This window comes from Sarcophilus harrisii, chromosome 5 (assembly GCF_902635505.1).
Source record: "Sarcophilus harrisii chromosome 5, mSarHar1.11, whole genome shotgun sequence".
NCBI lineage: Eukaryota > Metazoa > Chordata > Mammalia > Dasyuromorphia > Dasyuridae > Sarcophilus > Sarcophilus harrisii.
In genome coordinates, this window is record NC_045430.1 from 275,467,768 (window position 1) to 275,492,331 (window position 24,564).

Genomic DNA, 24,564 nt, shown 5'->3' on the forward strand with positions numbered 1-24,564 from the left:
GGACATTTAAGAGACATCAGGAAAGTAAAGTAATTAGAATTATGCCTCACAGAACCTGTTGACAGGGAAATGGTGCTATGACAAGGTGTGAAATCCCAAGCCAGGGGCCCTTAATAGTTGTAATTAGCACACACACATTTATATAGAAAAATCTCCAAAGAAATTCATGTGGCTTTTAATTGTGTTTGAAAGCTTCAGAAGTTTAGCAGCTGGAGGTCTGGATTTAGGTCTTAAGGTCTTGAGGTCTTCTCTGGTTGTTCCTACCAGCAACTTTTGCCCTTTTGAGGGGAAAAAAGCCAACACATGGTAGTTATTTGAAAATTCTGCTTATTTGAGTGCCAATTAACCAGAGCTTTAAAGTATATTTATTCTCAAGGATTTACATAATAGGGAAAACAATCTCTTCCTTCAGTAGAAAATAATCTGCCCTTTAAAATGTTAGAAGAGATTAGTTGTTTTATGCTTTATATACTATATTGGAATATTGGGCCCACTCAGTACAATTCAACAAAGTTTTATTAAGGCCCAACTATATGGGAAGTATTGTAGCACGGCTCTGGGGATTATAAAGGCAAAGATGAAGCCATCCCTGACCTCCAAGACTGGGCGTTCCTTCTGGGTCTGAAATTCTTTGAAATCTTGCATTTGACATCATCCATAGAGCCCAAAATTATCCCCCCACTTCAGGACAAGTAAGAGATGGCAAGATCCGAATGCTGTCTAAAGTTGGAGGAGATGGGAGGGGCAACAGAAAACCAACTGAAATCCTTTCTGCCATATTGGTTCCACGACTCCAGTCGCAGAGAATGTGCAAGTCTATTTTTATAGACAAATGAACACTAATTGTTCTTCTCTCTGTGTGTGTATAATATCTTGACACAAAGGTGTCACCTTTGAAAGCTACCCTTGCAATTTCAGCAGCTGAAGTGACTTCAAGATCTTCCCTTGTAATTTAGGAATGAGGCCATAAGGTAGAAGTAGAAGCTGTTCTATTTATACTAATTCGGGCTCATCTCAGGGGCTAGAAATTGGCACAGGTTTCCAAACCACAAATTTACAAAAATACAACGTCCATTAAGATAACAGAATTATTAACAAAATGTATTTTAAAAAAGCAATTTTTACAACAGATTTTAAAAATCCTTAAAAAAAAAAAAAACCCACAACACTTTCATTCATTTTTCTAGCTGAACTATTTTTTTTTTTTTTTTTTTTTTTTTTTTTGCTGAGGCAATTGGGGTTAAGTGACTTGCCCAGGGTCACACAGCCAGGAAGTGTTAAGTGTCTGAGACTAGATTTGAACTCAGGTCCTCCTAACTTCAGGCCTGGTGCTCTATCCACTGTCACCTTGCTGTCCTAAATATCTTTTTTAAGTCAGGAAATTACAATCTTAGTCCTTCAATGGAAGGAAAGTTTTCCTTTCAGTCCCTCAGGATTCACCTCAGCATTAACATCACACACTCCTCCAGGGACTTGATCAGTTTTCCGGTTCCTCTTTTCCAAATACTCTTCCTGACTGTTCTGCTTTGGCCAGATGGGAATTAAGTCTCCTTGTGGGCCAAAAAATACCAGCTCTCTCCAATATTTCTTTGGTTCTCCCTCTTTTTAGGCATCTTCTCAAATTATATTATATACATATAATATTCTCATATTATATTAATTATATTTTTCTCCATCTATAATATTCAGAGAGGGTGGGACTTTGTATTCATCAATTCACTGAACTTCCAGACTAAGTGGATTGCAAATATTCTCCTCCTTTGTTCTTAAAAAACTCCAATGAATTCAACAAATATTTATCAAGTCTGGACTTGAAAGACATAAATAAACAGTGCTGGTTGGCCCAAGGAGCTTCCCTTCTGCTTTGGGGAGGAGGGCAGCATGCATAAAGATGAATAGTAGGAAGAAGAAATGCACAGTCACCTGAGGAGCATCAAGTGGGAACATCAGGAAAGGCCTTGGCACGAGGTAGTACACGAACTGAGCTTGGAAAAAACTTTGGGATTTCACGAGGTAAACCCAAGGGAGAGAGTGGGTCTGGAGGGGGATTTAAAGAAAAATATCTAAGTTTTATTTCAGGGTTTTTTTTAACCACAATAATTTCTGAAAAGCTCCTCTTTCCTAAACAAACAAACAAAAACAAATCCCTCCTTTGTAACAAGGATATCAAAAGCACCAGGCACAGTAGTGCTACCTGACAATGAACGTATTTTATGATCATGGTCGCCCAGCCCCTCTATTAAGAGGAAGGAATAATAACAATTTCATTTATATATAGCATCGACTCTTCTCCAAGTACGGAGTGCCATGTTTGGTTTTTCATTTTCTTGCATCTTGATTTCCTTTTAGTCACCTTTGCACTGATATTGCTAAAATCATTATGCATAGTCTTCTTCTGGCCTAGCAGTACCTGGCTGGCATAGTAGTAGAGCAATGCACCTGGATTCAGGACGTTCTGAGTTCAAAGTCAGCCTTGGGCACATTGCTTAATCTCAGTTTCCTCATCTGTAAAATGGGCATAATAAGAACCTCCCTCCCATGTTTGTGGAGACAATCAAATGAGAAACTATTTGGAAAGTACTTGACACCTAGTAGGAGCTATATAAATGCTAGCCATTATCATTCTTTTTCTCTGCATTGGTTTTTCCAATTTCTCTATTTTCCTCTAAATTTTTCATATTTGTCTTTTCTTACTACACATTGTATTTATTTGCCCTGGTTTCTTCAGCAGTCCCCAGTCAATGGACACCTGTTTGGCTACCAGAAAGAATTCTACTATGAATATTGGGGGTGTTCACGTTGCATTATCTGGGCCCCAAGTCTAGAATGCTCTTCCTTCTCACCCCGATCTTAGAATTCCTGGCTTCTTTCAAGACAAATGTGACCTTCAGCAGGAGGCATTTCCCAGTCTTCCCCAATACTTCTTCTCCTTGAAGGTGACCTTGTATCTACTCTGTAGAGAGATACAAAATCTCCCTGGAGTTGTACATGTTGCCTCTTCCATTAAAATGTTAGCCCCCTGAGGACTCGTAGGAACTGTTTCTGCCTTCAAATCCCATTATTTAGTACAGCGCTTGGTAAACAATAAGCACTTAATAAATGCTTGTGGATGAACTGATTTCTGTATTGGGATATATTATACTCCTATAATTCTGTTTCTGTCTTGGGGTCTATGCCGAGTGGTAGGATCAGTGGATCAAAGGGCCTAAATAGTTCACTTTTCTGGCATAATGTGGAAGATTTTCCCAGGTTTTGTCTCTCACTCATTTGTCAAATTGACCATTAGGGACTCAATTTTTAGAGACTTTTTGTTCTATATTGAAAAATGCTCTGAGATGATTAACTCTTTTTTTTTTTTTTAAATGGCTGCTGTCTTGATCAACTTTGCTGTTAATATCAGGAAACCAAGACAAATTGGGCGTCACAGTATTGAAGGCAGCCAAGGTGGGAGTGAGCCCACACTTATTTGGGACAAGAATATTTGCAGTATATGTCTTCAAAAACCACATTATGCCATTCTCCAAGATTCTACCTTGTATTTATGTAAGTAAAAAGACTTAGAATTGTGAATATAATATTCTATTAGGCCCTGAATGTTATGATCAAATACTATATTAATGTCCCATTTTGATGTACAATTAATTACATCATGAAAAAGGAGACTTTTAACATTATTCTTTTATACTATAAGGATCTCTAGAGAAGCTGCATCTTGTAGATAATAGAACATAAAACTTGAAGTCACTCAAATTTGGGTTTGGGTCTTGCCTTTGGCACATGCAGCCTGAATTATTTTGAACAAATCACAACTTCTCAGTGAAATATCTCCCTGCAACCCTCCATAAATTACAGTTCAAGCAGAAGGCTGTGAACCTATATATTTGTATCAATTACCCCCATATATGAACAAAGTATGGGGAAGGTTTCCAATGTTAATCTTCCCAAGTCCACTCTTTTCCAAGCTGAAAATCCCAGTTCCTTCCTGTGGAACCATCTTGAGGAACTTTGCCCTCTGAGGTGAATATTCTCTGGTGTTTTCCATTGAAACAATATCCTTATAGTATTATTCTATAAGAAATGATAAACAGGCTGATCTCAGAAAAGCCTGGAAAGACTTGTGTGAACTGATGCTGAACGATGTGAGCAGAACCAGGAGAACATTGTACACAGCAACAAGAAGATTACGTGATGATCAGCTGTGATGGACTTGGCTCTTTACAGCAATGCAGTGACGATTCCAATAGACTTGGGAATTGAAAATGCCATTTGCAGGCAGACAGAAGTGGAGAATGACTGCAAAGGAAGTGTAGAGGGCCGGAACTCTGGAGAAGTCTACTTGAAACAAGGATACTTACAACAAGGTGTTAACTCAGTGGAACTGATGAGATGGTTGTTCTCTAGTTCCCATCTATACTTAGTGCTTAGCGTAGTGATGTCACGGTTCTCCAGTTCCCATCTATACTTAGTGCTTAGCGTGGTGATGTCACGGTTCTCCAGTTCACATATTCAGTATGATGTAATGATGTAACTGTAATAGGGCATTGAAACTGGGGACAGTCAGACTCGGGGGAGATTGCTTGAGACTGGCAGACTGTCTGACTGCTGGAGGAGACTGGGTCAGACTACGTTATGGGCCAAAACTTGAAACAAGGTGCTAAGTCAGTGGAATTGATAGAGACAATGGTTGTTTAGCCAGGTGCTTAACAGTTCTCTGGTTCAGTACATGTACTTAGTACTTAATAGAGTTCCACAAGATTCACACTTTTAAGAGAGCATGTATAAGGAGGAGCCTCAGCCAGGATTCAGTCGGGGAGATTCAGAAGCCGGAGAAGGCAGGCGGGAGCTCAAGCTCTCAGAGCCAAGGCCAGACTGAAAGGCCTCCAGAAAGCTGCTCAGCCCCAAGAAGGAGATATAAAGGCTCTGGACTATGAGAAAGCTAACGGGGCCCCAGGAAAGGAGACAAGACTTGGAAAGAGACAATAAAGGATTTGGAATGTGATCCCTGGCTGCACTTGTGGTGATTACTGAACTGAAACGAAGGCTGCTCCCAGAGACCCCAAGAAAACCCCAACAAGAAAATATTACATTTTAGAGAGAAGATTACAAGACTATGACAAACACAGACTGTGTAAGAGACAATAAAGACTTTGGATTCTATTCTTATCCATTCTCATGGTGTCCATCCTGCTGAGACCAAGGCCTTTCCGGAGGATCTCCCAAAAGCTAGCCTGGATATTACATCAAAGCAGAGCATTTTTACTTTTTTTGTTTATTTTCCCTTCCTCATGGTTTTTTTTCCCCTTTTTGGGCCAATTTTTCTCTTACAAGATAACAAATGTGGAGTTATGTTTAAAGGAGTTGTACATCTTTAACTTATATGAGATTGTTTACTGTCTTAGGGAGGGGAGAGGTAAAGGAAGGAGGGAGAAAATGTTGGAGCACAAAGTCTTACAAAAATGAATATTACAAACTACTTTTATATGTATTGGAGAAAATAAAATACTATTGAGAAAAAAAGAACCAATGACCAGCAGATCTAATTCTGTGAAGGACTTCCCTGATTGTTTCCTAACTTAAGGCTCTCTATACCAATAAATAAATACTAATAAGTAAAAACTAAAAAAAAAAAATGGGGGGCGTGGGGTGGGGGAAAAGAAACAACATTCTTCCTACCATGTTTACCCAAACCTGAGTACCGCGCAGCAGATGGCAAACCAGAGCAGGATACGGGGCAGGGCCTGTGCTCTCCATCTCTGGATGACCCCCTTCTCTTTATGTAGACAAAGAGCCCATTGGCTTTTCTGATTGCCTTATCATACCTGGGGACAGATATGCCCCACATTCACAGGCTGGTTCCTACACTGGCTGGTTCTTAGACTTTACTAAAAGCTGGAACCACTTTTTTGGCTTTTAGACTTGGTTTTTCATCCAGAGTAGGGACAACTGGTAACTTATAGTGTTTGAGACTTGCTCGGGGTGTGAAGAGGTTGAGTGACTTGCGTCCAGAGTCTCCTAGTCCCTGTGTGAGAGAAGGGGGACTTGAAGTCAAGTTTTCCCAAGACAAACTCTGGCCTTGCTGCGGCAAGCTGCCCCCCTCCCCTGACTTTTCCACAGGAGCTGCTTCCTCGTCTCCTACTTGTGAGGTCGGTTTTCAAAAGTCCAAGGGTGAGATGCAGTTGACATTCAATCCCATGGGGTTTAATTTTATTAAAGTCAATCCAATGTTCTCACCTGTCAAGCCCTTTTTGGATCCGGGCTGCCTGTCATCCTGCCTCTTGATTGGCCAGGATTTCATTTGGGGCCCACATGGTAACAAAAGGATAGAAAGTGCAATCCACAGTCCTAATTGAAGGTAATGAGTTTCGAGCTGCCCTAATTGCATTAAGCAATGGAAAGAGCCCGGTCTGGCTGAGAGGCGGAGGCACAAAGCGGAGCCTCAGCCTGACTGCTGATGAGCCGGGTGGCTCAAGCCTCAGTTTCTTCCTCTGTAGAGGATTACAAGCGGAATGAGAACGGCCGGATTATCCACCCCCGATTTATTGGGTTGACCAAAAGGAACACAGGCTGCCAGGCCCTGCGAAAGCCACAAGGCGGGATTTGGAAAACAGTCATTTTGTGAGAACAACAATCATGTGAAAAACCCCAACTGGGGGAGCAGGGAGAACCTGCAAATTCAGGTTCAAGGGGCTAAAGTTGGCCCAAAGCACTCAGCTTCCAGTGGGACAAATCCCTACCCCAAACTCTTGGCAGGAGGCACTGAGATGGGACCCGTTGGCATCACCGATCTGCATCTGCTTCCCTTGGGTTACAGAAGATCATGGGTCACCGCGAAATCAGACATCTGGCCCAAACCCCGCTCCCTCTGCCCAGCTCTCATTCACTTATAGGCATTATTACACTTGGGCTAGACTGAAGGGAGCTCTGAGGAAATGACTGGGGCAGGGCGTGCACCACCCCATATCTCTGACCCTCCCAATGTTACCTCTGTTGGGGATGGTCGTGACCTGAGAAAAGAATAGGAAAGTGTGACAACCGGGGCTGTGGGAGGCAGGGCCTAATTTGTCGGTGAGCCCTAGGGTGTGGCACAATGGAGTCGGGGGGGGGGGATGATGCCATTGTGCAGATGTCAGAGCAGCTGCCCTCACCCGGTGGCTTGTTGGACTCCGAGCTCGCCTCCTTTGCCTGGCATCCCTGGCTCATGCTACCCCTTCTCTCAGCAGGGCGGCCATGGGAAGGGGGGAAGAGAAACTCCTCTCTGTTCCAACTTCTCTCCTCCCCCACAGGATGAAGGGCTCTGATAGCCTGACTTGGGGTGATCCCCAAATCTTGCTTCAGTTTTTTAGGTACCTCAAGTCCCACCATTTTGGTTCTCTAAAGACCTACAAAGGCATACCTTGTGTACCTCAAGACCCCACACATATGGAGTGAGGGAGTGTGTGTGTGTGTGAAAGAGAGAGAGACAGAGACAGAGAGGTAGAGACAGTGAGAGACAGAAAGGGAAAGACAGATAGACAGAGACAGAGAAAGAAAAAAAGAGACTGACAGAAACAAAAAGAGACAGACAGGCAGAGGCAAAGAGACAGAAAGACAAAAAGACAGTGACAGAGAGATAGAGAGACAGAGTCAAAGACCGAGAAATAATAGAGATTAAAGAGAAGATAGAGACAAAGAAAGAGAGACGGAGACAGAAGGATAGAATCAGAGACAGAAATAATAGAGATAAATGAGACAAAGACAGACAGAGGCAGAGACATAAGGATAGAATCAGAGACATAGAAATTATCTCTCATTTATCTCTATTGAGACAGAAATAAACAGAAAGAGAGAGATAATCATATTTCTTACAAGGTTGAAGGGAAGAAAAACTGAAGGAGAAGGGCCAGAGCAAGGGCCCTCTTGGGCTGCTGTCCCGGGGGCTGGCTACAAAGTCTGAAAGAATCCCAGGCTCCAGACCATGTGAGCTGCTGCCACTCCGACCTCCAGGGCTAACGCCTGCAGCGCAGGAAAGGAAGTGATGAGCTGCTGCTGCTGCTGCTGGCCAGCCCGGGAACACCAGGGCCGAGCCCACAGCCACCAGTGGTCACCAGCTGTCTCTCGTGTGTCAGGCTCCGGAGAAATGGCGACTTTCTCCTGAGGGAGCTTGCTCCTGCCATGGGCCCCACCTTGGACATAAGGAAACTTGATCTGTGGCAGAGGGAAATGAGGTCAAGGACATAGGCTGATGAAAGGGCAAGGGCCAAGTCGCTTTATTCTTCTGGGTCTCAGTTTCCTCATTTGTGGAATGAGCACATTGGTCGATGGGACCCCAAGTTCCTTCCAGATCTAAATCTCTGAGCCTTCGAGCTCTACTATTGGACAAAGGATCATGGAACACTTGGCCTGGGAGGATCTCTGGGAGTCATCCAAAGCAAATCTCTCAGGCTAGAAGTGGAGAAAATAAGGTTTGGATGGGGAAGTCATGGATCCAAAGAGTCATTTAAAAAAATCAGAAGGGAGGCAGGATTTGAACCCAGTTCCTATAATCCACATCTGGGACTTCTTTAGACATGTCAGAATCTTTTGCCTGCCAACCAAGAGCCCATCATATTGAAAGTTCTTAGAACCCAGGGTAGGCAGCAAGGTCTCAAAGATGGCATCTGGGAGGTTGGTGGGTAACAGAAGCAGGCTTTCAGTCTGTTCCTTACATGCCCATTTTCCTGCAGCAACAGGAAGAACTTTGGGTCTATGGTCACCTCTTGGGAAACAGTTCATCCAGTTCCTCATCAGTTCTAGTTGCCTGGAAGAGACATCCTTATTTAGATTCTTTTAGGATTTGTATTTGTACATGGCTAGGTCTTGCCCTCTGGCCATGAGGCATAATGAAAAAAAGCCCTGATGTTGGAATCAGATGTCCTGGGTTCCAATCCTGCCTCTGATGTTGACTGCCTTGTCACCCTGGGTACATCCCTTCTTTTTGGACCTCATTTTCCTCACCAGTCAAGTGAAGGGATTAGATTCGATGGCCCCCAAGAGCCCTCCTAGCTTGAGCTTTATGAGTCCATGAGGGAGAGAACATTTTCAGCTGGAGCTGGGGATATTGAGGAAAGTTTTTTTTTAGTGAATGGGCCCTCTGAGCCTTGAAAGAAACAGGGAAGAGTGTGAGAAGTATTCACAAAGCTCCCAATTCTCTTACCTCAAGGGTTGTCCTTTGTATCTTCCCCCACCCCCAGCTCCCATCATTCTTCCCTTCCCCAGCCCAAAATCCAGCCACCATCTTGGAGCTGGGAGAGCTGGAGTATGGGAGCTGACAAGCTGGAAAAGGGGCCACAATCCCATGATGTCGGCAGAGACGTGGTGTTCTTGGCAGCCAACGTGGAACACGGCATGCATTTTTTCCCATAGAAACACTGTTCTGCTGGATGCTGAGGGTCCCTGGGCACGACCACTTGTGTTACGGGTTACACGGGCATTCGCTGGGCAGCTTGGGAACCATGCAGACCATTGTTTCTATGGGAAAATGTTTATCAAGTTCCAAACAACTGACCTAACACGCTAACTTTTGGATCGCAACCCATTTGTAATTAAGCCAGAGACGGAGGAATAAGGAAGCTTTGTCTGAAAGGCCAAACAAAAGGATTTGGTGACTCGTTAACCCAGGTACCATTTGAGAAGACAGCTGTGGCTCTGACCACCAGTGTGCCTCTCAGCCCCTTTGGCTCGGCGTAAAGAGGGAGAAAAATCGCATTAGCCTCGGAATCCTGCGTGTCCTGCAGCATTGCTGGGAAAGCAGCAGGTACCACTCCACACGTCATTTGCTGGCCTGGGCCTCCAGTTCCCTCTGCCCACTTCTCAGCCCACACTCTCCCGCTGTCAGTTTTAAGTTGCCACCCATAAGTTTGCTTTTGGGGACTTCTAAGCCCCAAGGCTCCCCCAAGGGTTTCCTTCACCTCAGCTGCAGCTCACTCCCAGATGCCAATCTCTGAGGTGTGCTGAGAGGCTCTAGGGTATAGCTTGGGGTGAAGGGTTGCCATCCCCCGTGGAAGGGAGGACCAGGGTCTCACAGCTGGGAAGGCACAATCCCAGACCTGCGCCAGCTGAGGGTCCCCTGCCTACATCAGCTGTTTTCTGTCTCACTCATTCATCCACTAAGCCAGAAAGCCTACTACGTGCCAGACCCTGGGCGTAAGCACTGGAGAAATAAGGGAAAATATGGTTTTTTGCCCTAAAGGAGCCTGGCCTGATGGGGAGACAATGTGTCGACAACTGGGTACAGACAAAGTAAAAGCAGCACAAATCAGAGGGCAGACGCTGGAAATCCCCTGGGATTGGGACGGACTCCTGGGGAAGGTGGGAGCTTGGCTGGAATCTGGGGGAACAATGGGGGAGTCAAGAGGCAAAGAGGAGAAGGGAGAGAATCCCAAGTGTGGCCGGTGCTCAGGTGGAGAAGAGGGTCAGATGGGAGGAAAGACAAGGAAGCCAGAGGCTGGGGGTCACCCAGTGGAGGTGGAGCAGAGGAGGAGAGGCCTGAAGAAGATGGGAGGGGTCAGGGGAAGGGGGTGAGGGAGGGGATTTGTAAAGAACTTGCAGAACCAAATGGGATTTACATTTGATTCTGAAGGTGATGGGGAAACATCAGAATTTAGTGATTGGACGGACCCATGTGTGTGAAAATGTCGGTAGCAGCCCTTTCTGTAGAGGTAAGAAACTGGAACCTGAGTGGCTGCCCATCCCTGGGAGAATGGATGAATTAGTTCTGGCATATGAACGTTATGGTATATGATTTATCTGTAAGGAACGACCAGCAGGAGGATTTCAGAGAGTCCTGGAGAGACTTATGGGAACTGATGCTGAGGGAAATGAGCAGGAGCAGGAGATAATTGTACATGGCAGCAAGAAGATTATATGATCATCAGTTCTGATCATGTGACTCTTCTCAACAATGAGACAATTCAAGCCAGTTCCAATTGTCTAGTGATGAAGAGAGCCTTCTGCACCCGGAGAGAGGACTTTGGGAACTGAGTGTAGACCACAACTTAGCATTCTCACTCTTTTTTTGTTGTTTGCTCGGTTTTTCTTCTCTTGCTCATTTTACCCTCTTTTGGATCTGATTTGCTTGCGCAGTGTGATATTTGTGGAAATATGGAGAAGAACTGCATACATTGAACACATTTTGGATTACTTGTTTGGGGACGGGTTGGGGCAAAGGGAGGAAGAAAAAAATTTGGAACCCAAGGTTTTGCAAGGGTGAATGTTGAAAAATATCCATATATATGTTTTGAAAATAAAAAGCTTCAATAAAAAAATAGAATGTATTGATTAGACATGGTTTAGTGGAGACATGGTTTAGGGGATAGAGAGCCTCAAGGCCAAGGGAACCTGGGTTCAGAATCTGCCCCTGACAAACACTGACTGGCTATCCAATCTTGACTGTCCCAGGGTTCTCTTAAGCCTCTGAGTTACTGGGGTGTCAGCTCGCACTGGTAGAGGGAGTTGACCCTCTTTAAGTACAATCTAGGACCCAGACCCAGCCTTCCTCTGTGTCAGGCAAAAATGACCCAGGGCCTGCCTCCAGGGAGCTTACATTCTGTTCTATTCTCCCTGGTCTGGGCCTTAACATTAGCTCAGCTCTTTGGTCTTGGTCAGAGCTGCCCCGATTCTGCTGGGCTGCGGTGCCAGTGAAAACGCCGGTGTGGGGAGATGTCAACCACGTGGGCAAGGCTGAGAATTCCTGCCACGTGGGATACTTGCCACTGATACCAATCTTTGAAATTGTGCATGGAAGTTAGAAGCAAGTTCTTGAATTGTTTCCTTCCCTTCTCCCAAGGACCCTGAAGGTACCTTCCAGACCAAGGCCCCCTTTCCCTCTTCCCCAACCTTACAAATGAGGAAGTCAAGACTCGGGGTCAGGAACCAATCATTGAGCATTTATTGAACACCTTCCTTCATCAGGCAGTAAAGACATAACCCTCTCCCCCCCGCCCCCCAACAGTTCCAAGGATTTTACTCTGTAGCAAGGGAAGAAAAATGGTTGGATACAAAGTAAATGCAAAAGTTTAGTTTTAGTTGAAATGGAGCATGGTCAGGAAGCAGGCCTGTGGCTGGGAGTGCCGTGGCCAAGATCGCAGCCAGTGACCCATCCAAGGCTGAATTCAGGGGTTCCCTGACCGAATTTCCTGCCTTTGCTAAGACATCCAGCTCCGAATTCTGGATCCAGCATTCACTGAGCATCTACAACGTGGGAAGCACTTTGCTCAAGGCCAGTCAAGCGGGCCTGCCCTCAAGGACCTTCCCCTCTCCTGGAAGGGGCCCACATCTTCTCTTTACTTTTCTCCACCCTCCCCACCCCGGGCAGAGCAAAGACTCTCATTTAGGTCTAGAATCCTCTAGAATCCTCACGTGCCCAGAGCATTTCAGAAAAACAGAGCAAGGGCCCTATGAGAAATGGACTAGACAAGAACCGGCCTTGAAGGTTCTCAAGGGGCTGGGGGCAGCCCCAGAACTGGGGGTGCATCTGGCCATAGCGAAGCTCCCAAGGCAGGATGTGCCTCCCTCCCCAAAGTGGCCATGGGCTTGTTGGCAGCTGAAGTCTGTTTCAGAGGAGAAAGAATACGGGACTCCAGGCAAAAGGCCTCTGGCCCTATTTCCAGCCCCACCAGGGGTGACCTTGCCCAGGGTCGCACCCTTCACTTCGGGCCCCTAAAATCTCTTGTGGCTCAGTCCTGAAGGAAGCTGGGTCATGGGACCGGCGCCACGCTTGGCTCCGCCATCTTGGGCTTTTTAAGGATGCCGTGGCCATATGCTTTCCTAACCGGAATTGCAGAGGGTACCTCAAATTCCCCACGGAAAGGCTCCCTCCCAGGTAAGAACTTTACGGTGTATGGTGGAGGGTACAGTAGTGGAATGACAAGTCCCAACCCAGTTCTGCCACAGTTACCCAGAGACCTTGACCTTGTCACTTAGCCTCAAGAGCCTCATCTCTGCTTTCTCTTCTCCCAGGCTCCCAAAAGCCCTTTGGCGGCCACCGCCTCGTCATCTCGGGACCTTGCTCATTGACGACAAGCTTTCGCTGCTTCTCTCTCATCCAAGGTCCAGAGCTGGCAAAGGAAAAACGTTATTCGTTATCCTTTGAGTCTATGGAAACGAGTGATGAGTGGCAATCATAGGGGGCAGGCGGAATTCTCTATGGTTCTCTCCTTGGTTGGTTGTTTCAGATACCATTCAGGGACTTCTGGGGCTTTCCTTCCCAAGCTCATCACCCTATCCTTGTATTCAAGCTGTAGCATAAAAACATCCTGCAAACTTAAGGCAAAGTGGGGTTGTTTTCCCCCATTTCTCCAGATCTTTCTTGGGGGGGGGGAACTCACTGATCTTGCCCTTTGAGTTTCTGGCAATGAGAACCTTCAGTAAAGGCCATGGGCTGGAAAGTCCCAAAGCCAAGCTTACCATGAGCTACGGTGATAAAACTTTGGCCCTTGCAGGAAGTCAGGCGGGAGATATTCAATGACCAAATCTCCACCCCCACGGAAAAATCTGGATATTTCCCTTAGTCCCCATGACCATCTCCTCATAGAAGGTCCTTGGTTCTACCCTGTCCCTCTCAGGGCCCACTTAACTTGAGGGTCACCATTTGGTTACCTAGTGACCCGGGTCTCCAGGCTGCCATCTTATAGCCAAGAAGTCAGGAGTCAACAGAAGGAAAACTGCCTACAAGGGGAGATGTGGCGCTTTCCAGGGACTCAGACCCCAGGAAAGAAGTAGTCACCGGAAAAAAGCCCATTCACTCACCTGACTTACTCCTGGGCATAGATATTTCATCGTATACAAGATTTTGTGTAGATAAAGCGTAAAACAAGAACAACCAGAAAGGCCTGGGGTTCATTTAGGGAAGAGGGCCAAGTTCTACAAACTTCAGTCATCCCTGAGAACCCAGCCTCACTGTATATCACAGCCCCAGTAACTGCTCATAACAACCAATCTTCAAGAAAAGGTAGTCATTCTCCTAATACTCTACTTGTTCTGCCAGGGAAATGGTCTACATTTCTGAAAAGATTAAAAAAAAGCCCCAAGCACTGACACTAAAAGTGCTAAGTTCTTTACCTGGAAAGTCCCATTTTCAGAACATCTGATGGAGGTGGGAAATGATGCTCTAATGAGCTTTTCTTTTTATTTTTTTAATGAGAGCCATTGCTGTTCAGTTTTAGGTAGTTTTTGTGCTACAATGATCCCACCGCCAAGCAGATTTTCTCATTTTCCCAACATCTTAAATATCTAGAAGAAGGTTCATGTGGCCTCAGGTAAATCCTTTAACCCATCAGAGCACATGAGCTGTGCCCAATCAGACTGTGGTTTTCATCCTCGGCCAAGTACTGGATTCCTTTACAATCCGGGTTAAATTACATGCCGCTGACCCATACCTGAAATGACTGGAAATTCACCATAAGCCTGCCTTGTTTTCCTCCCGGACCCTGGAACAAAGAGAAAAAAATAAACAGCTTTATGCTTTTGTTCAGGTGTGAATGCAGGAAGTCAGGCGGGAGATATTCAATGACCAAAATTAGTCTAACTTTGCCTGGGCTTCCAGTACCATGAAGACCTTCTGGTTGCTGGCAGTCTTAACAGAGGCAGCCCAGACACTAAGACAAAGTCCCCACAAGGACCTCTGATGCAGCACTCAAGCTCCAAGCTGGGCTTCAGGTGGGTAAAGAGAGGTCACCAAGTCCAGACCAGTCCAGCCCTACTCCGCTCTCTACACCATTAACATCACCCCGCCCTATCAGTTCCACTCTCCATCTTGTCAAAGCCACCCCAGCCCTATCAGTTCCACTCTCCATTTTGCCAAAGCCGCCCTGGCCCTATCAGTTCCACTCTCCATTTTGTCAAAGCCGCCCCGGCCCTATAGTCCACTCTCTACACCATCAAGGTTACCCTGGCCCTATCAGTTCCACTCTCCATCTTGTCAAAGCCGCCCCAGCCCTATCAGTCAGCTCTCTACACCATCAAGGTTACCCTGGCCCTATCAGTTCCACTCTCCATCTTGTCAAAGCCGCCCCAGCCCTATCAGTCCGCTTTCAACATCGTCAAGACTACCCCAGCCCTACCATTCTGCTCTCCAGTGGGATTCCTGCTACAGTCATCCTACCAACCACATAATCAAACCCAGATTACCTTTTGTCTACCTAGTGCCCCGGGACTCTGGGACTAGCCCTGGAATTTCCCAAACAAAACACCCCTGCCTTTGCCTGGCTACCATTCTCATCTCTGGACATCTCCCCCATGAGACACCGAGTTCCTTCAACTTTCAAAGCTGCAGGCTAAACTCCTGGTGTATTTAAAAGAAAGCAAACTGAACATAACAAATATCTGGTTTCACGGACAGTCCTCTTTCTGTTCTATAACACAGACACAGCTGCCCATCTGTCTGGTGTTTGTTAAGCTCAGAATAAAAGTGAACTTTAGGATCTAGGCCCCTTGTATTGGTAGCTCCTGTCAGGGTCTGGCTTATGGTGGTATTTAATAAAAAAGCAAAAGATAGGATCTTACTATCTACTGATTCAGGGAACTCCCCTGAATTTCACAGAAGAGAAAGATGAGGTCCAAACAAGGTCATGGAGGTCAGAAGGGGCAGAGCTGGAATTCCTCCCCTAACTCTTAAGTCCTTTTACCTTGCAGCTCTTCTCCACCCCAAGGAAAAATCTTGATATTTCCCTATTAGTCCCCATGACTATTTCCCCATAGAAGGGAATTTCCCTGAGGGCAGAGGCACTGCACTCCAGCCTGTATACCCTTAGCTAAGACTTATTCTCCCCCTCCTCCAAGAAGACCTAGAAATTGTGAAATATTGACTCCCCTGAAGCTCTGGGCCTGTCCATTTAGCTCCCTTATCCCGATGGCCTCAGGAGGCTCCTGTGCTGGGGGGTGGCCAGATTCAGATTCCTCTTGCTTTTCATTTGCAAATCTCCCTAGGCTGGAGTCTCCTGGAGGCTACTCTACTGTTACAGAAGAAAATGGTCAAAGGGCACAGATCTGGATAGAGATCCTCTTTTGGTTATAGCCTTAAAGTATGAGGGAGGACGGTTTTTCCCATTCTTTCAAACGCAGAAACAGAGCCCCAAATTCAAAATCTGTGCTTTTTCTTCTCTAACTGCACTGAGCTAACCCTACACCGAGTTAACCTTGCATTGGGGTAACCTTGTACTAAGCTAACCCTTCCCTGGGCCAACCTTGCACTGGGCTGTCCTTGTACTAGGCTAACCCTATACTGGGCTAGCCTTGCACTGGGCTAGCCTTGTACTAGGCTAACCCTACACTGGGCTAACCTTCTACTGGGCTATTCTTGTATTAGGCTAACCCTAGACTGGGCTATCCTGGTACTGGGCTAACTCTACCCTGGGCTAACCTTGACCTCCCAGAGCTTATATCTCATGAGAACATGTGATACTGAAATCATCTTTCTTCAGGTCATTTCTGTAAAATGAAGGGATTGGGTTAAAGCAGGCCTTTTAAATCATAGATTCCCCTATCCGCTCCCATTCTTTGGGCAGTCTGGTGAAGATTAGAGACCCCTTCTCAGATGTTTTCAAGTTCATAGATGAAGGAAATGTTCAATTCAGATTAGGGAAAACAGAAATGTAATTTTGTTTTCCCTTCCAAATTCACAGATCCCTTTAAGTCCAGGCTGGGGGCCCCTGGTTAAGAAGCCTTGCCCTAAAGGATCTCACAGGGGCCCTCTTGGACAGCATCCAGTGGTCCACGGGCACGTGGAGGGGCACGATCCAGGGGAAGTCAGATGCTGTTGCCATGGCCGTCCCAACAATGAGTTTCCAGGACACAACTTCCTCCAACATCACTCTGTCCAGCATCCCAGCAGGCCCGGCCACCATGCTGACCAGAAAATGACTGCTTCATGATTTCCCTTTACTCAAGTTCCTAACACACACCTCTCTCTTTCTCTCCCTCGCTGCTTAAAGAGTTTGTGCTTAAGAGCTCTAGCAGGGGGCATTCACTCCCAGACCCCCATTTAACCAAACTACACAATAGCAAACAGGCTGGAAGTGACTGTGTAGGAGAAATCAGCTGCCTGTTGTTTGTAAGGACCTTTTCTTCTCAAGCTGAATGCTGCTCCAATCAACGGGTCTTTTACCCTCCCAGCCCCAAAGTGGGAGGGTAATTATCGCTATTATTCAAGACTGGACTTGACGCACAGGAAAATGATTTGAGAGATTTGGCAAAATGGATTTCAGGACCATAGAATTTAGGACCAGGAGTGACCGCAGAGGGCATTTCCTCCCACTCCTTTTTAGACAAGAGAATCAAGGACCCTGGACACTAAGTTTTAGCTGAGCTCAAACTCTGTTCTCCAACTTCTGAGAGTTGGGGTGTTTTTAGGGTTCTCAAGGCACAGCAGGAAGCCCAGAAACTAGCTGCAGATGACCCAAAGTTCAATTGAGGGAGAGGTGGGCTCCAGACCTATGGCTCTTTCCATTTCCTGATCCATTTATCCTGCCTATTCCTTCTTAAGATCACAGCATTTAGAGCTAGAAGAGGTCTCTGAGATCATCTAAGCCCAAGCCTCTAATTTTACAGATAAGGAAACTGAGGTCTAGAAAAGGAAGCCAATTAAACTCACAGGCAGCTTTGGCTAAGACTATGCTGCAGGGGTAGAAGGTGCTCCTGGGAGCACTTGGGAAATCACAGGTCCCCTTCTAGCTTTCATGACCTTGGAACACAGTGCAGCTATTTTCAGAGATCAGCTGTCCAGTCAGAGAGAGAGAGAGAGAGAGAGCTTTCTGGAGGGCCGGTATCTACTTGGGGAGAACAGACAAAAGCCTAGGAAAATCGTGACTCAGAAAAGGGGAAATTAAGCTGCCTTTAAAATGGGGAGAGGAGGAGACATTCAAGTCTCATCTGGAAATGGGAGCTAGGCAAGTTGGGACACTGTTTAGACTCTGGAAGGCCCGAATATGGGGCTTCTTTCCTCCCAGAGGGACACGAGGAGATCCTGTGTGCCAGAAGCCAAGACCCACTGAGCTGGGCTGGGCTGGGTGGACACTGTAAGGCTGGGTGGGAGAGAAAGGGCTATGGAAAGGGCTTCTGGGACCATCGGGGATGAAGGACAGAGGCGAGGGCTAAGGTCTTTGAGCCCAAGAACCATGTGGATTTGGCAGAAAGCACTTCCCTCCAGTTCCCAGGCTTTTGTAGAAATGGCCTGGAGCTTGAACGTGGGGCCTGGGGAAAGGGGCTTCTGTAACCACGTGGGCTCTCTGAGATGGGAAGGAAAGAAAGCACCATGTGACTTCTCTCCTGAGTAAAGGAGTTAGGGGTCTGGGCCACCATGTGTGACTTTCCTCCTTGGGGAAAAGGATGGGGGGCTAAGGCTCAGTCACTAGGCAGCCTCCTCTTTGAGAAAGAGGGTAAGAGACCCAGAGCCCACATGGCCTCCTTCCTTGGTAAAGGGGATGGGGCTCAGACTCTGCCCCCACATGGCTTCCTTCTGTGGAAAAGGGGATGGGGGCTCAGACCTCCCCCCCCACATGGTCTCCTTCCCTGGTAAAGGGGATGGGGCTCAACCCCCCCCCCCACATGTGGCCTCCTTCCTTGGTAAAAAGGATAGGGGCACAGAGTGCCACATGGCCTCCCTTTTTGGGGAAGGGGATGGGGCACAGGGTGCCACATGGCTTCCTTCCATGCTAAAAACAATGGGGGCTCAGACTCCCCCATGTGGTCTCCTTCCTTGGTAAAAGGGATGGGGGTACATGGCCTCCCTTTTTGGGGAAGGGGGGATGGGCTCAGAGCACCACATGGCCTTTCTTGGGAAAGGGAATGGGGGTTCAGTCCCCCCTCCACATGGTCTCCTTCCTTGGTAAAGAGCACAGGGGCTCAGAGCACCACATGGCCTCCTTTCTTGGGAAAGGGGCAGAGGAACAGTCTTGTGGGGCCCCAGAGACGTGCGCTCCTCCCAGGTCAGGCTCCCAGGGCCTGCTGCTGACGGGGCCGTGCGGGGGTCACTTTCCCCCCAGCTCTGAGCCCTCCGGGGGCTGACGCCCACTTAAGTTCCCAGGAAGGGGCCCGGTTCACTAGGAGCGCAGGGATGGCAGGAGGGAGGCTGGAGGGACTTGGGACAGGAGGGCTGAGCCCAGTTACTCACCAATGAGACCCAGCGCGGGGAAGGGGGCCAGGGGGCCCCTGGTTGCTCCCCCTCCCCCGCCCGCCCAGAGTCTGCCCCTGAGAAACGTCCGGTGCCTTGGAGACTTGGTGGCCATGTGCCCGGGCGCGCCAGGGTACCCAGAGCAGCCAGCTGCGCGCATCTGGCCCAGAGCTGCAGAGGCGCCCGGGCGGGCGGGGCCCTGGGGCAGCTCCCCCCACCCCAGCTCCGCCTCCCCAGGGCCCCCGCCCCTCGGCCGGTGGCCCAAGTTCCCCGCCCTGGCCCCGGGGACTCTGGGCTGACTTTCCAAAGCTGCGGGTCCGCCCGGCCCGACTTGAGCTCGCAAAACTGGCTCTCGCTTGCCCCCTGCCGTCCTTGGCCTTCAATGACACCTCCAAGCCACCCGGCCGCCACCCTTCCCCCAGCTTGGGCCGGGCTGGCCGGGGCTGCCAGAGGCCTGGGATGGGTGTGGCTCCCATCTCCCCTAAAGGAGCCCCGCGGTTCTGGGGCGCTCTGCTCTCAGGAGCCCCAAGAGGCCTCAGAGGGCAGCCGGCTCCAGCCCTTCTGGTGCTGGGGAGTCGGGGGCGGGGAGGGAAGATTTCCCCTGGTGGCCCACACCCCCAGCTCCAGAGCAATGGCTGAGGCTTGAAGCAGCACAACTTTGGGGGAGCTAGCTCCCCATTTCTAGGCCATCCTGGCCTTCCAATTTCGCACCCCCTTCTCTCCCAACTTCTCCCGGGAAAGGGAGTTAGTCCCAGCGCAAAGGGGCCAGGGCCAGGGCCAGGTGTCTGGGCCGGCCCCTCTGGGGGAGCAGGCAAACCCTTGTTCCCGGAGCCATTTCAGTCCCAACAACTCAGTGAAATGCAACAAGCAGTTTTAGCGAGGTCTGGTATGTGGAAGGCTCAGTAAATAACAAATACAAATGAAATCAAGCAAAAGAAGCCACTTCTGCTACGTGTGACTGTGGCCATGTGCTCCCTGGGACTCAGTTTCCTCATCTGTAAAATGACTGGATGACCAATGAAGCCCTTGCCCTAAGTTTCTGATCCTACACTTTGAAGAGGGAAAGGGAACTAGCAAGTGGGAAATTAGGAAAGGGTAATTAAGGCCCCAGAAGCAGGTGGCAGGCTGAGGTGACTTGTTTCTTTTTTCCCCATTATGGCTCCCCTCCTACCCTCTCCTTTCCAGCTGCCAGATTAGTCACCACCGTGTGGCTGCCCAAGGTTCTAGGAGCTTCATTTCAATCCAGGTTTTTTTTTTTTTTTTAAAAATTAGATATTTTGACAATCATAGTTCAATATAATTGGTCTTCTTTGTAATCCTCTGTATTTTGTTTTACATTCTGAAAAGGGCTCCGTTGGCTTCTCAGACTGTCAAAGGGAGCCACCACACTAATAATAATAATAATAAATAAACATTTATCTATTGCTTACTATGTGCCAGTCACTCTCCTAAGCGCTTTATAAATATCATCCAATCTCAACAACCCTGGGAGGTCAGTGCTATTATTATTCCCATTTTACAGTTGAGATAAACAGAGGTTAAGTGACTGTGCCCAAAGTCACACGCTTTGTTAGTATGTGAAGCTGGGCGGAGAAGCCCTGCTTGAGGGAAATTGCAATCAGATGCAGACTTATTTACTCTTTATGGTTTGGTGCAAATTCTCATGTAACCGCAGGAGGTTGTTGGTTAGTGTCAACAATATGGATGATGAAAAGGAGCCCTTTGCTGTGGGTGGTATTGGCATTTATGTCACGGGGCTGTTTTCCAGGTGAAGAGGGCTATTGAATCCTCCTGTCTTCTCTGGAAGAGCGGGGGAAATATTGTTTGGTCAAGTGCTGGCTTTCCTCGTGCATCAGAATTCAGTTCTTTACAAGAACATTCAAGGGACTGCTGTGTGCCAGGCCCCGAGCTCGAAAACCCATAAACAAAAGTTTTTTGCTCTCAGGAGATTGAAATTCTACCACCGGTATTCCTACTGATAGAAATAATCTTAGCCTGGTTGATTCAATAGCTCCTGAAGTGCCTCCCCACACCTAGACTATCCTGGCAGTCCCAGGAAAGCAGTATTTCCTCCCTCCTGGATCTAGAAATACATTAACTTTCCCCAAGATCAGAGCAGAAGGGGTATAGAGCAGTGGTTCTCAAAGTATGGTCTAGAGAATCCTGGGATCTCTGAAATCCTTTTAGAGGGTCTACAAATTCAAAAATAGTTTTTATTTCCAATATGGTAAATGTCTATAAATATAATCCAGATAAACAAAAACGCTTTGGGGAACTCCTCAATCATTTTTAATAGGATAAAGATACTGAAAACAAAAGTTTGAGAACCACTGGTATGGAGGATCAAGCTCCATTGGAGGATGAGGAAACGGAGGTTCCTAGGAATCCAGAGATTTGCCCAGGATAAGTGTTAGAAACAAGAACCAACCCCAGGTCTTCTGACTCCAAATAGAGAAGATTTCCATTGCCTAATTCTTTTAGATAGCATGGCTTTTTCCTGTATATTCCATGAATCCTTGGTTTGGTTGTAGAAAATATAAGTATGTTGATTTACACATAAAGAGTAATACCATAAGCAAATAAAGAGAGCACAAAATAGTTTGTCAGATTTATGGAGAAGGGATGTACATTAGAGAAGATAGAGAGCATTACCAGATGTAAAACATAATTTTGATTCTATAAAATTAAAAAAAGTTTTTGTACAAACAAAACCAATGCAACCAAACTTATAATGAAAGCAGAAAACTGAGGAACTTTTGCAACAAGTATCTCTGATAACACCCTCATTTAGAATGAAGCCATAAAAATACAGGTCATTTTCCATTTGATAAATGCTCAAAGGATATGAACAGGCAGTTTTCAGATGAAGAAATCAAAGCTATCTATAGTCATATAAGAAAATACTCTAAATCCCTATTGATTAGAAAAATGCAAACTAAAACAACCATAAGGTACCACCTTATATTTATTAGAGTGGCTAATGTGACAAGAAAGGAAAATGCTGGATGTTGGAGGGGATGTGGGAAAAATAGGACACTCATGCAGACACATACACTGTTGGTGGAGTTGTGAACTGAGACAATCATTCTGGAGAGAATTTTGATACTATGTCCAAAGGGTTATAAAATCATGTATTACACCCTCTGATCCATCAACATCACTGCTTAGGTTTGTATCCCAAAGACATCCAAAAAAAGGAAAAGGACCTATTGGTACAAAAATATTTATAGCAGCTCTTTTTGTGGTGGTTAAGAATTGGAAATCAAAGGACTGGTTTGGAGAATGGCTGAAAAGTTGTTGTACAGGATTGTAATGGATTATTATTATTCTATAAGAGATGACAAGCAGGATGATTTCAGAAAAACCTGGACTTAGATGAACTGAGTAATAGTGAAATGAACAGAACCAAGAGCATATTGTATATCGTAACAGCAATATTGTTTGATGAAGAATTCTCAACAATGCAATGACCCAAGACAATCCCAAAGGATAATGATGAAGCACACTCTCGGCCTCCAAGGAAAGAATTGATATTGATTGAATACAAACTGAAATGTGCTATTTTTCTTCTTTTTCTTTTTCTTCTTTTTTCTTTCACTTGAAGCTTCTTATACAAAATGGTTGTATGGAAATGCTTTACCTAATCACACATGTATGACATGTCTGATTGCTCATGAACTCCGGGAGTGGGGGAGGAGAAAGAGGGAGGGAGGGATAGAATTTGGAACTCAAAACTTTAAATAAAAATGTTAAAAAATTAGGGAAGGGGGAGAAAATATATGCATATATATTATATACACAGAGATATACATAATGTATTATATATAAATACATACACATATATACATATATTTTTAAAAATATATAAATACATACACATATATACATATATATTTTTTTAAAACATAGAAAACCTGCCTGCAAATCTGAAGAAATCATCTCAAAATCTGAAAGTCCTGGGGAAAAATAGGTTTAAAATGTTCCTGGATTGTTGGGGAAAGAAAACACAATTTTCCAAGTTAACAAGCATTTATTAAGCATGGACTCCATGTTTGAACCTTGGCAAGATACTGTACTAAGTTCTCAGAAGACAAATTCTAGTAAAATGAAAGACAATTCCTGTCTTCAAGGAGCTTACATTTCTTCCTCCCATGCCCACCCCCCAAAGAAGCCAATTTATTAATGTTTCTTGTCAGCAGCTGGCTGGCAATTCTTTGCAGGTCTTACTGTCCCTAAGAGGGCAGCTCCCAATCTCCAATCTAGTCCTTCTCCACCATCTTGAGGTCCTCCAGGACATGCAGGACCCTTTGGGTACAAAAGAGCTTACATTCTAATGGGGAGACAGGTACCGAAAGGGACCTGAAAGGGGGATGGAGAAGAGGATCCATGTGCATGATGAAGAAGAGATGTCTAAACAAGTGGGAGTGAAGCTGGGAGAAGAGAGAAGAGTAAGCTTGGGCTGGCTCCTCAAGACTCCAGGAGGAGCCCACCAATCAGAATACAGATGGCAGCAGCGATGGCTTCTTCTAGACTGGAAAGGGATTCAGGGTACAGGCCACAGACACTGGCAGGTCTGGACAAGGCCGGAGAGGAGGAGGCATCTTCCGCTCAGGGGGAAAGGAGCAGAAACTCTGGAGGAGTGAAGGTATATTTTTTTCTGCTCCTAAGTTCAAGAAGGTGAGTTTTTAAATGCAAATATGTGTGTTTATTTTAACTTGAGGGAGAAAGCACAAGTGTTTCCAAAGGATAAACCATTTATGCGATTGATTCTGGATATGTCCACACAGGGACAAACACTTGCTGTTACTGGCTGTATGGTAACATCACTCTTTGGACAAGCACCAGGACACGGTCTCTATATTCTAGGAAATGCCCTGGTGTGGCTGGGTATCAAGGGGCCAAGATGTCGATCCAGTAATTTGGGGAAGGGGTTCAAATATTAGAAAGTAGAGGTCAGAATATTCCATTGGAGAAATCAGAATATTCCACTGGAGAAACGACCTTCTAAAATGGCTGCCTGGAGAATAAAGAAAAGCAGAGTGTGTGTCTGATGGCAAGGTTTAAGATCTTGGACTTCTGCTTAATCTCCATACAGCACAGCCATGACTCATATGTACCATAAAATGCTAGGCTAACGCTATGGAATACTGCCTGTAACATTCCGTCCTCTGGCTTTTCCGGCCCACTTGGTATATATAGCCCAACAGCTGCTCCAGGTTCTTGGAAGCCTTGTCAGGGCATATAATGGCACATCTATTCCCGAAATCCACAACCAAAACATACTTCAAACATATAAAAAGTCATTTATATTGGCCCGTTTCCTCTCAAAGAATCCATCAACTGACAAAAGATTTATTGAACGCACATCCCATCTCCCCATTCACCACGGCTCGGCCCTCGGGCCGGCCTTGGCCACGTTTTGTCCGTCACTCTCACGGGAG

At 46.3% G+C, this 24,564-nt stretch overlaps 1 long non-coding RNA gene and 1 other non-coding gene across 2 annotated transcripts; both read right to left on the minus strand.

Moving 5' to 3' along the window:
* Positions 1-11,299: 11,299 nt before the first annotated feature.
* LOC111721197 lies at positions 11,300-19,332 on the minus strand. The gene is made up of 3 exons (XR_002770518.2): positions 19,124-19,332; positions 14,394-14,444; positions 11,300-13,073 (listed from the first exon to the last, which is right to left on the minus strand). It is a non-coding gene; the product is annotated as an uncharacterized LOC111721197 (long non-coding RNA).
* Positions 14,265-14,341, minus strand: LOC111721199. The gene has a single exon (XR_002770521.1). It is a non-coding gene; the product is annotated as a small nucleolar RNA SNORD93 (small nucleolar RNA).
* Positions 19,333-24,564: the final 5,232 nt, after the last annotated feature.